The sequence below is a fragment of the Podarcis bocagei genome (assembly GCF_964188305.1).
Source record: "Podarcis bocagei genome assembly, chromosome: W".
NCBI lineage: Eukaryota > Metazoa > Chordata > Lepidosauria > Squamata > Lacertidae > Podarcis > Podarcis bocagei.
In genome coordinates, this window is record NC_138131.1 from 89,781,064 (window position 1) to 89,795,431 (window position 14,368).

Here is a 14,368-nt window from a genome sequence, read left to right on the forward strand (position 1 = left end):
AACGAGCAATGCAAAGAAATAGAGGAAAGCAACAGAATGGGAAGAACCAGAGATCTGTTCAAGAAAATCGGAAATATGAAAGGAACATTTCGTACAAAGATTACCATAATAAAGGACAAAAGTGGTAAAGATCTAACTGACGCAGAAGACATCAAGAAGAGGTGGCAAGAATACACAGAGGAATTATACCAGAAAGATATGGATGTCTCGTACACCCCAGATAGTGTGGTTGCTGACCTTGAGCCAGACATCCTGGAGAGTGAAGTCAAATGGGCCTTAGAAAGCACTGCAAATAACAAGGCCAGTGGAAGTGATGGTATTCCAGCTGAACTGTTTAAAATTTTAAAAGATGATGCTGTTAAGGTGCTACACTCAATATGCCAGCAAGTTTGGAAAACTCAGCAGTGGCCAGAGGATTGGAGAAGATCAGTCTACATCCCAATCCCAAAGAAGGGAAGTGCCAAAGAATGCTCCAACTACCGCACAATTTCACTCATTTCACATGCTAGCAAGGTTATGCTTAAAATTCTACAAGGAAGGCTCAAGCAGTATGTGGACCGAGAACTCCCAGAAGTGCAAGCTGGATTTAGAAGAGGCAGAGGAACCAGAGACCAAATTGCAAACATGCGCTGGATTATGGAGAAAGCTAGAGAGTTCCAGAAAGACATCTACTTCTGCTTCATTGACTATGCAAAAGCCTTTGACTGTGTTGACCACAGCAAACTATGGCAAGTTCTTAAAGAAATGGGAGTGCCTGATCACCTCATCTGTCTCCTGCGAAATCTCTATGTGGGACAAGAAGCTACAGTTAGAACTGGATATGGAACAACTGATTGGTTCCAAATTGGGAAAGGAGTACGGCAAGGCTGTATATTGTCTCCCTGCTTATTTAACTTATATGCAGAATTCATCATGCGAAAGGCTGGGCTGGATGAATCCCAAGCCGGAATTAAGATTGCCGGAAGAAATATCAACAACCTCAGATATGCAGATGACACAACCTTGATGGCAGAAAGTGAAGAGGAATTAAAGAACCTTTTAATGAGGGTGAAAGAGGAGAGCACAAAATATGGTCTGAAGCTCAACATCAAAAAAACGAAGATCATGGCCACTGGGCCCATCACCTCCTGGCAAATAGATGGGGAAGAAATGGAGGCAGTGAGAGATTTTACTTTCTTGGGCTCCATGATCACAGCAGATGGTGACAGCAGCCACGAAATTAAAAGACGCCTGCTCCTTGGGAGAAAGGCGATGGCAAACCTAGACAACATCTTAAAAAGCAGAGACATCACCTTGCCAACAAAGGTCCGTATAGTAAAAGCCATGGTTTTCCCAGTAGTGATGTATGGAAGTGAGAGCTGGACCATAAAGAAGGCTGATCGCCGAAGAATTGATGCTTTTGAATTATGGTGCTGGAGGAGACTCTTGAGAGTCCCATGGACTGCAAGAAGATCCAACCTCTCCATTCTGAAGGAAATCAGCCCTGAGCGCTCACTGGAAGGACAGATCGTGAAGCTGAGGCTCCAATACTTTGGCCACCTCATGAGAAGAGAAGACTCCCTGGAAAAGACCCTGATGTTGGGAAAGATGGAGGGCACAAGGAGAAGGGGACGACAGAGAATGAGATGGTTGGATGGTGTTCTTGAAGCTACCAGCATGAGTTTGATCAAACTGCGGGAGGCAGTGGAGGACAGAAGTGCCTGGCGTGCTCTGGTCCATGGGGTCACGAAGAGTCGGACACGACTAAACGACTAAACAACAACAACATGGTCAGGAAGCCGTGGATCCGTGATTTTTGTGGTGCAGGCTGTGCCCCTGGAAATCATGTGTGATTTGACGGTGACTTTGGGCTGATATAGTGCAAAAAGGGTGAGGATCCATGAGGATCCGTGCTTGAAAACCAAGTTTTTGGGCCATGGAGTGGCCAGGAAGCCGTGGATCCGTGATTTTTGTGGTGTAAGCTGTGCCCCTGGGAATGATGTGTGATTTGAAGGTGAGTTTGGGGTAGCCCAATGCAAAAAGCGTGGGATCCATGAGGATCCGTGCTTGAAAACCACGTTTTTGGGCCATGGAGTGGCCAGGAAGCCGTGGATCCGTGATTTTTATGGGGCAGGCTGTGCCTCCGGACATCATGTGTGATTTGACGGTGAGTTTGGGGCAGCCCAATGCAAAAAGCGTGAGGATCCATGAGGATCCGTGCTTCAAAACCACGTTTTTGGGCCACGGTATGGTCAGGAAGCCGTGGATCCGTGATTTTTGTGGTGCAGGCTGTGCCCCTGGAAATCATGTGTGATTTGACGGTGACTTTGGGCTGATATAGTGCAAAAAGGGTGAGGATCCATGAGGATCCGTGCTTCAAAACCACGTTTTTGGGCCACGGAGTGGCCAGGAAGCCATGGATCCGTAATTTTTGTGGGGCAGGTTGTGCCCCTGGGAATGATGTGTGATTTGATGGTGAGTTTGGAGTGGCCCAATGCAAAAAGTGTGAAGATCCATGAGGATCCGTGGTTCGGAACCAAGTTTTTGGGCCACGGTTTCGCCAGGAAGTCGTGGATCCGTGATTTTTGTGTTGCATGCTGTGCTGCTGGTCATGATGTTTGATCTGATGGTGACTTTGGGCTGATCTAGTGCAAAAATAATGAGGATTCATGAGGATCCGTGCTTCGGAACCACGTTTTTGGGCCGGGGCATGGCCAGGCAGGCGTGGATCCGAGTTATTTGTGGTGTAGGCTGTGCCCCTGACTATGATATGTGATTTGACGGTGAGTTTGGGTTGGGCCGATGCAAAAAGCGTGTAGATCCATGAAGATCCGTGCTTCAAAACCACGTTTTTGGGCCACGGTTTTGCTAGGAAGCCGTGGATCCGTGATTTTTGTGGTGGATGCTGTGCCCATGGCCATGATCTTTGATCTGATGGTGACTGTGGGCTGATCTAGTGGAAAAATCATGAGGATCCATGAGGATCCGTGTTTTTTAACCATGTTTTTGCGCCCCTGCGCCCCCCCCAAAACAGTGGATGCGTGATTTTTTTGATGCTTTCTACAGAGTAAGACATGGTCTACAGTATCATGGTGGTTTTATTTAATTTGAATGAAAAAATCATATGAATTCACTGTTAGGATATTTCCGTTCCACCTTAAAGGGAGCAGGCTTTGTAAGCAACAGAGTCTGCGCATGTCCTGATCACAGGATGTTTATGGTTTGATATTCCTTTCGTTTTCAGATGGTCAGAGGCGCTGACTGAGAATGGACGTGTTTTCTTTGTTCTGTTCATGTCCTAAATAAAGTCTGTAAATATGCTCTTTTGCTCTTCTGCGGTGCAAGCTTTTGGCTGTGCTTTTATCTGCTGATAAACAGTGTACACCAGCCTAGGAATGATGCTAGGAATCTCCAGAGGCTTCGTGTCGCTAACTGTTGGATCTGCCTGAGCTACGGGAGGCCGATGGATGTCCGACACTCCGGCTTGGGGGCTCAGATGGACGTTATCTCCCTGGCAGTTTCCCAACAACAAGGTTTCGGGCCCAGATTCACGGCACCTACAGGAGAGTAAAGCTGCAACAGACTGCGTTTGAGGTATGTGGGGAAAGCGAAAGGAAGGGACGTTTTCCTGTTTTTACCTCGGCAAGGAGTCTTTGATCTCCGGCAGATTAATTGGCCTGGGAGCCAAGCCAGAAAGGCTTCGTGATTAATGGCTGCTAAGATAACGAGTCTTTGAAGGCATAGGGCTCACGGCTCAAAGCAAAAGCTGGAATGGAATTTTTCCAAGCTTCTGGAGATGCTGAATCCCCTAAGTTACATGGGCAGAATTATGAAACCTGGGCAAAATGGTGTGAATCTTTACTGCGTCAGTTTGGGGTCTGGCATGTTGTTTCTGAAGCCCCCCCAGTTCCTCTGACAGAGAGATGGAAATCGCAGAATTCGAAAGCGATTGACGTAATAGTCTTATCCGTATCTCTTGAGGAAATTAAGACGCTGGCTGGCAACACCACTGCACGTGGAATGTGGTCTGCTTTGAAAAAAGCTTATTTGCCAATAATCCCAGCCCAGAGTTTGACTGCATCGGAGGTCCTAGCTGTTTCCCAGAATGCGGGTGATTGCAGGGATGCTGAGGGCACCAGTTGCAAGCTGCAGGGGGAGCTGACCGTCACGTCATCCCAGGCAGCATTCCAGCCTCCAGGGGGAGCCAAGGAGTCGGCAGCTGAGAGCTCTGGTTCTCGTGGGAACCAACGTCATCGCCTTTGCAGAGGCCGGAAAGGCAAAGGTAAATACAGGCAGACATCTGCAGATGGCCAGGAGCAGAGGGAGGGTGAAGAGCCCACGCCAAACAAAGCGATGTTTGCTGGCACTGCTTCACCAAAGGCTAAAGGCACGTCTGCTGACCAGAAGCAGGGGGGCAAGCTGCAAAAGCCCACGCCAGTGGAAAGCAAGGTTTTGCTTGCTGGCACAGCTTCACCAAAGGCTAAAGGCACGTCTGCTGGCCAGGAGCAGCAGGGGGGCAAGCTGCAAAAGCCCACACCAGTGCAAAACAAGGGTTTGCTTGCTGTAAAGACTGCTCCAACAGCCAAAGGCAGGTTTATTGTGGATTCAGGTGCCACGCGCCACGTCTCAAAGGACAGGCATCTCTTTATCTCCATCAAGCCTCAGGAAGGTGAGATCCACCTGGCTGATGGAAGGACGTTGAAAATTGCAGGAGAAGGGACTGTGAAACTTGCAAGTTTGCACACAACCATCAGCGGTGTACTGTATGTTCCAGGAGCTGCGAGCAACTTGCTGAGCATCCCACAGCTTACTGGACGTGGTTTTCAGATTTCCTTCAAGAGGAGCGTCTGTGTCATCAGTAAAGGCAAAGAGGACTATTTGCATGCAAAGTTTATGGATGGTTTGTTCCATATAACTTATGATGATACTGCTGTTGTATCTAATGCTGATTCTTGTTGTGTTGCACAAACTAACAAAGTTCTTCATGCAGGTTGCATTCATGATGCGCATCGAAGATTTTGTCACCTCTCTTGGAAGGTGCTGGCCAAGATGCCAGAGGTGGTTGAAGGTTTGAACATCAAACCCTGTAAATTTCACATGAAATGTGTATCTTGTGCAGAGAACAAGGTGAAGGTTGCTCCAAAAGGCAAGGAGTCTAGCAGGCAGGCTTCCAAACCCTACCAGCTAGTGCATGCGGACCTGGTTGGTCCACTTGCGCCCTCTATAGGAGGAGCAAGGTACTTCATGATTCTGATTGATTCTTTTTCCAGGTACATTCATGTGTATTTGCTCGAACAGAAATCGCAAGCGTTTCCAAAGTTTAAGGCATTCTGTGCTTGGTTAGAGAATGTGCACGGTAAACGCATTTCTTGTTTATTTACTGATCGGGGCGGGGAGTTCACTTCTCAGCAGTTTGAAGCTTTCCTGACTGAGAAGGGAATCCAGCATGACATGTCAACGCCCAGATCGCCATGGATGAATGGGCTTGCGGAGAGAGCAAATCAAACATTGCTGCAAGGAATAAAAACCTTGTTGCATGATGCCAATCTCCCTGATAAGTTTTGGGGGGAGGCTCTGGGGAATTTGGTTTATACCGTTAATCGCAGATTGTCATCACCCATTGGTTGTACCCCCTATGAGAAGATGTTTGGCAAGAAACCCAACACCAAACACATGAGAATTTTTGGTTCGGACATGTGGGTACGCACACAACAAACCAACAAGCTTGGGAAGCGTGGGGCACATGGTTTGTTCATGGGGTACGAAAAAGGTGCATACAGGGTATGGATGACTGACTCTAAGTCCATTAAGTTCACAAGGAGTGTTGAGTACAATCCTAAGTGGGGGGAAAATGTGGGAATTTTCCAGAGTTACCCAGAGGAGGATGAAGGTGATGTCAAGCAAGCAGCTAAAGCTGATGATGCTGCTGATGAGGATGAGGACGACGACGACGATGATGATGATGATGATGATGATGATGATCAGAGTTCGGATTCCAGTTCAGTGGGCGGCGCTGCTGCTGATGTCAGTGAAAGTGATGACACAGCAGACTACCAGAGCGCAAAGGCCTCAGTCAGACCATCTGATGCGTCTGACAATGAACTGGAAGAACCACTGTTCACCATTGGTCACTTTTCTCCTAAGAAAGAGGAGATGAGTCCAGAAGACTTGCGTCTAGTACGCAGATCTGAAAGGGCGACCAAGGGCAGACCTCCAAAGAGGTATGCTGATGAGTTTGCTAAGACAGCAACTGCTGTTCTTAGTAGCTCAGAGAAGGTATGGGAACCTTCAAGCTTCAAAGAGGTTCAGGAGTTAACCTCTAAAGATGCTGAGCCTTGGCTTAATGCCATGAAGGCTGAAGTTGATTCCTTGAACAGGAACCAAACTTGGGAACTGGTACCGGTAGTCCCAGGGATGAGACTGGTTGGCAGCAAATGGGTCTTCAAGGCCAAGACAGACCAGAATGGCAAGGTAGTCAGACACAAAGCCAGATTGGTTGCCAGAGGTTTTTCACAGGTACCAGGACAGGATTACCACGAGACCTACTCTCCCACAGTCAAATATGAGAGCATTCGGCTGATGCTCAAGGTCGCTGCGGAGGAGAAACTGCATGTTACCCATCATGACATTAATACAGCTTTTTTGTACGGGATTTTGGGGGAGGAGCTGTACATGCTTCCACCTGATGGGATGCAGATACAGAAGGGAATGGTCTGTAAACTGCGGAAATCCTTATATGGTCTCAAGCAGAGTGCCAGGTGTTGGAACACAAAACTCACTGAGACATTGCTTTCTCTAGGTTTTCACCAGGGCAAAGCTGATCCATGTGTGTTTGTCAAAGAGGAGGGGCAAAACAAACTGTATTGTTTATGTTTTGTTGATGATCTTCTGATGTTTTGGAAGAATCAGGCTTTTTACCAAAGCACCCTAGCTCAGCTGAAGGAGCACTTTGACATGAAGGATCTTGGTGAGGTATCCAACTATCTTTCTCTGCAGGTGGAGAGGGACCAAGCAGGTAATTTTCTGGTACACCAAACACAGAAAATTGCTGATGTATTAACCAGGTTGAATTTGGTTGATGCAAACCCAGCAGACACACCGATGGTGACAGGTTACCAGGTAGACAGTACTGCTGAAGCGTTTTCTGACACAACGCTATACAGATGCATTCTAGGCAAGCTGAATTTCATTGCCAGATGTTCAAGACCTGACATAGCTGTAAGCTGTAATCTGCTTAGCAGACATGCCAACAATCCTACGATTCAGGATTGGAAAGCTCTGAAGCGCATAGCCCGCTATTTGAAAGGGACTATGCACTACAGGCTGAGGTTCACCAGTCAGAAGACTGGAGGTCTTGAAATCTTTGCTGATGCAAGTTTTGGAAGTGACACCACGGATGGTACAAGCACTTCTGGAGTATGCTACATGTACAACCACTGCCTGTTTGACTGGTTGTGCAAGAAGCAGACAACAGTGAGCCTAAGTTCCTGTGAAGCAGAACTCAATGCTCTGTCATTTTCACTCATGGATTGTGAATGGTTGATGCAACTGTTTAAGGACATCAGGGTGTCTGTGAAATGTCCTATACAAGTGTATCAAGACAATAGATCGTGTTTGGCCTTGCTGAACTCCGAGAGTTGCAAGCAGAGAACCAAGTACTTGCAGATTAAGCTACATCGTGCAAGAGAGTGTATTCAGAAAGGACTGATTCAGGTGTCCTACATGGCAGGAAATGAAATACCTGCTGATCTGTTGTCTAAGGTTGTTAACAAAGAACAACTTAAGGTTTATGTACAAAGGTTGCAATTGGGTGAACCACAGGTACAACAGGTTACACGGAAAGGGGGAGGATGTTAGGATATTTCCGTTCCACCTTAAAGGGAGCAGGCTTTGTAAGCAACAGAGTCTGCGCATGTCCTGATCACAGGATGTTTATGGTTTGATATTCCTTTCGTTTTCAGATGGTCAGAGGCGCTGACTGAGAATGGACGTGTTTTCTTTGTTCTGTTCATGTCCTAAATAAAGTCTGTAAATATGCTCTTTTGCTCTTCTGCGGTGCAAGCTTTTGGCTGTGCTTTTATCTGCTGATAAACAGTGTACACCAGCCTAGGAATGATGCTAGGAATCTCCAGAGGCTTCGTGTCGCTAACTGTTGGATCTGCCTGAGCTACGGGAGGCCGATGGATGTCCGACACTCCGGCTTGGGGGCTCAGATGGACGTTATCTCCCTGGCAGTTTCCCAACATTCACGAGGATCCGTGTAGATCCGCCTTTTACCTTTTTCCATAAAAAAACACAAATGAAATACAACCTATATACAGCAACAGTAGCAAATGGCTTTAGATACCTATTAGGTCCATAAATTACCATGTAGCATATATTCAACACAAAAAAACAGCGACAATTTGTTGTTGACAAAGGACAGCTGGACATATAAAGGGCCCCATTATCGTCAGTAGCTTAACGCCTCATCAAACCTAAATCCGGCCTTGGCTGTGAAGGCTCTAAGGGGAAAAACTAAAGGTAAAGGTAAAGGGGCCCCTGCCGCCAAATCTCACTGATTCCCCTCAATGACACCCTCATTTCCCCCAACGCCTCTCTCTCCTACGAACAGCACAGAGGGGACGCTTCTAAAAAAGAAGAGGCCGTTGGGCCAACTCACTCGCTTTGCCGGCACAACCGCTCGCCCCCAAACAAGCCTTAGCACCGTGGGCAGCGAATGCTCCTTCCCCCATTGCCAACTTCTCTCTCCCCCCCCCCCCGCAATAAGAGTCTGGGTCGTGCCCCCCCCCCCGTTCCCCACACGGGCTGAACGTCCCTTACCTGCGCGCGCGTCCTCCGCCAACGAGGATACGCAGGACCCTCTCGCTCTCCCCTTCTCTCCCCCCTAACAGTCCAAACCGAGTAACAAACCCGCGTGCGCGCGAGCGCCTAACTCCCCACTTAATTGAAATCCCCGCTCTGACGTCGTCACGTCCGTAACTCCGACGTAAAACTCTCCTCACTCCAGGTCTGTATCTCTCCGCCACGCAAAACTTTGCCGCCTTTTCTTTTAACTTAGTTGTCCCCTGCCCTGGAAGACCGATAAAATATAAGAATGTTCCTTACCCCACCACCACTCCCACACTGAAATGAGCTTTCTGGGGGGCGGGGGGGAGCGGGCTGCGTGGGGACTACTTCCGAATGGTTTCTGCGGAAGCATAAATATGGCGCAACGACAGCCGTAATGCCGCTTACCTGCGAGTAAGCGCCTCTGAACTCAAGTCTTCTCAATGGGCGTGCTTATGAGGGTGCCGTTCCTCCTCTGTTCTGAGGTGCTGCTTAAAAATAGCACAACAGGGGGGATATAATGACAACTTTGAGTGCTTATGAAGTAGCTGAAGAACTTCCAAGTACAATGATTGAATTTTAAGAAAAAGAAATTTTAGTGTTTTGTTGGAAGCCGCCCAGAGTGGCTGGGGAAACCCAGCCAGATGGGCGGGGTATAAGTAATACATTATTACGGTATTATTATTATTATTATTATTATTATTATTATTATTCCCCCTACCCTATTTTCTTTTTTTGAAAATGGAAAAACTTGCCAAGGCAGACACGCCCCCTAAATTAATGGAGGATGGGGGGCACCCACGTGACTACACATGACAGGGGTGTGGCAACTTGACTGAAATATTGGGGGGCCAAGCAAGCCCCGCTCAGCACATGACGCGGGCACGCACATGCCCATCAACTGGGGGGGGGGGACAGCCGTCAAATGTTTTACGGGGGGAGAAGACCCCTCGGTCCCTAGGAGTTGGATCCTATGATACAGGATTTGACAATTGCAGTTCCACACAAGTAACCCTCAAGTTCTCCAGTTTAGCATCTCTTTTGTACGCAGCCCGTCCCAAGCCCATGCAACTGCTAAAGCTTGCTTTTCACCATCCCAACTCCCATTTCTGAAAAACCCTTTCTCCTATGCAGTCCCACTGTACACTTGTTCGCATCTTCACCCCCGCGTCCGTGCCTCCCCGCATTTTTTTTGTGCAAGATCGCTGCAGTGGTGAACTCCATGGTGAACTCCTGCAGCTTTTCAATCATACGTAAACGACACGTCAGAAAAAATTAGCTACTTTTACTTACAAAGAGATACGTCTAAAACATACCTGGTTTATTTCAAATATTTGAAATTTTAGCTCAGAAAGAAGAGTACGTATAAATACATTCTACATTTATAAAGAAATGCTTTCTACATTTATGCAACAGGGGATGCATGGGAGTCTTCTGAATTTCTAAAGGTATAGATATATAATCCTTCCTGCTACCATCAAATACCGGTGCTTAATATAATTACAGTATTTTCCTGTGCCTTTGTGTGCTGGTTTGACTTTTTCTTTTCTGTTTTCTTTTCTTTTTCTTTTACAAAGTAGCCTCTTGTTTCCCTGGACAATATATGAATGGGAAGTGAATGGGAAGTGGACTCCTTTGTTACTTAGTTTCAATATTTATCTAAATTGGGAAGCTCCTTCTGATGCAGTAAGTGAAAGTGGTGCTGAAAGAAAAAGTATTTTATAAATAGCATACTCGTACGCTTTCCACCAAAATAGAAGAAATGTCCATCTCAAAAGAGTCTTAATGCAAAGATTTTTGTTTCTTAGTTTCTGGTCCAAGGAGTAGGGCCTCTTGAACCTTTGGGCTGGCTGTTCTAATTTCATCACATTTCTTTTTTTAATATGAGCAGAATTTTGTGAGTTAGGTTGTTGAGTTTGAGAAGGTTGATGACTCAGTTGATGGATGTTGTGTATATTTTGGGTGCTTGCTAATAAAATATCTGTTCTAAGTTGCTACATCAAATCTGGAACTTCATGCAGAACCAGGAGTGAAATACATTGCAAAAAAATACTATAGAATATTTGAGGACTCCACATCCTTTATCTCTCTCAAATGAGACAGCTGAGGAATGCAAAAGGGATAAGTTTCAGGATAACAAGAAGGGAGAAAACACTGAAAGGGGTGGAGGGGAGTGGCTGCTTTAAACCTTCCACCCCTAATTTACTAAAATTTCTGCTGGTGTTGAAAGTTACCATTTTCTTCCCAATTTTCTCCATCTCTGCTTTACTCAAACTTCCACAACTTTAAACCACTGCTTTCTGCCTCTCAGTGTGCCTCCCTTCCTCACTCCCATGCTGCTGTTGTGCAGCTTGCCTTCACATTTGCTCCTCTATACTGCCCTGACTTCATTCAAATCCAGGTTTGTGATGTGGCACTGCAAGCCTCCAGTGGGGGCTGTTTGATAACGTTCTTACATTTATATTATATACAGAGAAACCAATCCTCCCTCCCAATTAGGCTTCCTGGAGGAGGGTTTCTCCCCAACCTCAATCTGAATAAAACCTGCAGTCATTTTGATTTCATATCTGTATCGTCTTACATTAGTCTTGTCTGAGCTGCTTCCACTTCCACTTTCCATTATGTCATCAGATTCAAAAAAGTGGAAAAGTGAAAATCAAAAGCAGATGAGGAAAACTGCTTTAAAATTTAAAAGGTGATTGAGATAGTTATAGATTCTAAACTCTGTACACATGAATGAAACAAAATGAGTATGTACAGTGTATGTGTACACCTAAATGTCTTTGAGTGTTGAGGAGAGAAAACAGGATACTCCACCCATGGCCAGTAATGTATAATATTGTACACTTGTTACACAGAAACTGTATGCATGGTCTGCAGAAGTGCTGTTTTCCCTCCCACGTGCCGTATGCTAATTTTTTCTGCATATTTAATTAAGGGTACCTGGGAGTAAACCCCACTGAACCCCACAGGACTTATAAGGAACTTCCTTGCCTCGCCTCGCCTCACCCTCACTCCAGACATTTTGAGTACTTGAGTCATGTGAAATCTAGTAATTTCTAATGTGGTATTGCGATAAGGCTATTTTTTTCAGGGGAGGGCACAAGGGACCCTGTGTACACCTCTGGGTGTTTGTATATTGATGATTTAGTAAGGAGGTGATATATGTGTGAATTATATATATTTTTGTGTAAAAGTAGTTGATACTGAAAATTAATAGCATATACGTTGCAATTTATATGCTGCATATTAACTTACTTCCAGTAGTTTGCCTTTGTAGAATATATGGTCTAGTATCAAGTTAATAAAGTTTTTGTGAGCAGAATATATACACAAAGGAAGCAAAGGCTCAGCAAGGTCATACTTTCTTTTCTGCTGCAGGGCATAACATTTTAATATTTAGATCTTTCAAAAAGCAAAATCTCTTGACATTTGTGCTTTGCTTTTGTAATTTTTATAGTTTGCCTCATTTGCTGTTTTCATGTGGCTATGATGTTTAGTCACTTCAAATGTGTTGTAGTTCAGTGTAAACAGCTTTGTTAATGTTAGCTTCACTTTGGAATTAAATTACTCTGAAGTGGCAAAGCTACTGGCACGATCCAGCTTAGGCCATCCTGACCCCATTTACTTGAGAGTAAGCTAAGCCCCACTGAATCCAGTTCCCATTGGACTAACCTCTGACGAAACATGGTTAGGATTGCAGTGTCAATTTGCCATTAGATTACAATATGTAAAGTTTGAGTGGTCAACTTAGTAAAACCTAGTTATTTTCAAAATAGTATAACTTTTCAGTCCCAGTTATACAAATACACCATTCTGGAATTACTACTGTGTCATGTGCAAGGGTGTACAGTAATTGAGTAAATAGCTGACAATGTACATCATTTTATCATGGTAGAGTTGCTCTTTAACATGCTTTTGGAAGTTGCACCTTTGAGCCAGTTATAAGGGACATCACAATAGGATATTTTATTTTATTTATTGCATTTCTATTCCATCTCTTTCTCCATGGAGCTCAAGTTGACATACATGGTTCTCCTCCTCCTCATTTAATACCCACAGCTACCCTATGTAGTAAGTTTTACTGAGAGGCAGTGACTGGCCCAAGGTCACTTTGTGAGCTTCATGGCTGAGTGGGGATACCAGCCCTGGTCTCCCAGATCCTAGTCCGACCACTCCAGCATGTAGGAACAAATCATTTTGACCATACAATTGTAATTATCTGAATTATATTTTCACATATTTTCAGTATCTCGAGAATGAGGTACATGCCAAGGCTTGCTGCATAGGAGTGCACTCAAAAGAAAGGATTTTCTGCAGAAATAATGCTGCAAAGTAACTTCACTATAGTTTTACTGTAATAAAAAAAGAAAGACACCAAGCCTTTAGCACACATTCAGGATTTTTTACCAGTATGTTACGACTTACAGATAAGTGAACCAAGTTTATAAGGAGAGATACCACTAATGCCAGGGTGGTTAATGAGGAAAGTCAGAGAAGCTATTGGAGAAGGCTTCATTCAGAAAAAATACTTATTTTTTGTTCTCATTTGGCAAAGGGAGCACAGCCCTTGGGGGGGGGGGTTGCAAACAATAAGGGATTTAAAAAAGAATTTGAGGAGCAAATTACCAAAAACATTAAAACCAACAATAAAAAGAGGTGAAATAAAATGGAGACCAGCTATGGAGGCAGTCCTCTTATGGATCAGTAACTGGTTAAAGAACAGGGAGAAGTGACCAAGAAAAGCTTCTCAGAAGAGTCCCCTGAGTGTTTGAAGTTTCGCTGCTTTTCATGAAGTAATGAAGGTCACCTTCCCTTCTCAGGAATAAATGGACAGTTCTCCCAATGGAGAGATGTAGAAAGCCAAGTCCCCCAAGATTCTTGGTAAGACTCCACTTTTGAACTTGTTCATAAATAACCTGGGGTTAGGGGTGAGCAGTGAGGTCACCAGATTTGCTGTTGACACCAAATTGTTCAGGTTTGTAAGAAGAAAAATGGATTTGCAAATTAGCTACAAGAGGATCTATCCAGACTGGGATAGTGGGAATTAAAATGGCCAGTGCAATAAATGCAAACAATTCTAAAGTGATGTACATTGCAGGGGGAGTTCTAACTTTTCATATATGCATTTATGGGGTCTGAAATGGCAGTGACTTATGAGGAACGAGATCTTAGCTTAATGAAAATGTTGAGTCAGTGTGTGGCAGGTATGAAAATTAGGATTCATCAGGACAGGGTTTGAAAATAAAACTGTCAATATCCTAATGCTGTTACACAAATCTATGGTAGGAGTCATTCTGCAAAGAAACAGAAAAGATTGTTGTAACTTTAAGAACTGTTTCTGTGAGTTCATGGTGTGGTTTTCTAGACTGATTAGGTACAGCTGGTGATGGGTACAAAAGGAGAAGTTGCAGTTTGCATTAGCCTGCAAAAGAGAACACCCACATGCTTTGTGTTTGTAAGGTTGTAAATAAAACTCTTGCTTGAGTATTTTACACCTGTCTCATGGTCCTGTTGTCTGCTACCAGGAAGATACAGGTCCAATAATGTATGGTGACAG

The 14,368-nt window shown here is 44.9% G+C and overlaps 1 long non-coding RNA gene across 3 annotated transcripts in view; it reads left to right on the top strand.

The window, feature by feature from the left end:
* The first annotated feature begins 9,215 nt into the window (after positions 1–9,215).
* Positions 9,216–14,368, top strand: part of LOC308577963 — a 28,975-nt gene continuing 23,822 nt past the window's right edge. Inside the window, exons 1-2 of one of the 3 annotated variants that reach the window (XR_014003790.1) lie at positions 9,216–9,293; positions 13,632–13,692. This is a non-coding gene — a long non-coding RNA (uncharacterized lncRNA). Of the gene's footprint in view, positions 9,294–10,126; positions 10,257–10,441; positions 10,495–13,631; positions 13,693–14,368 lie in introns of those variants that run through there. The other 2 variants (XR_014003791.1, XR_014003792.1) reach the window with 2 other exon arrangements.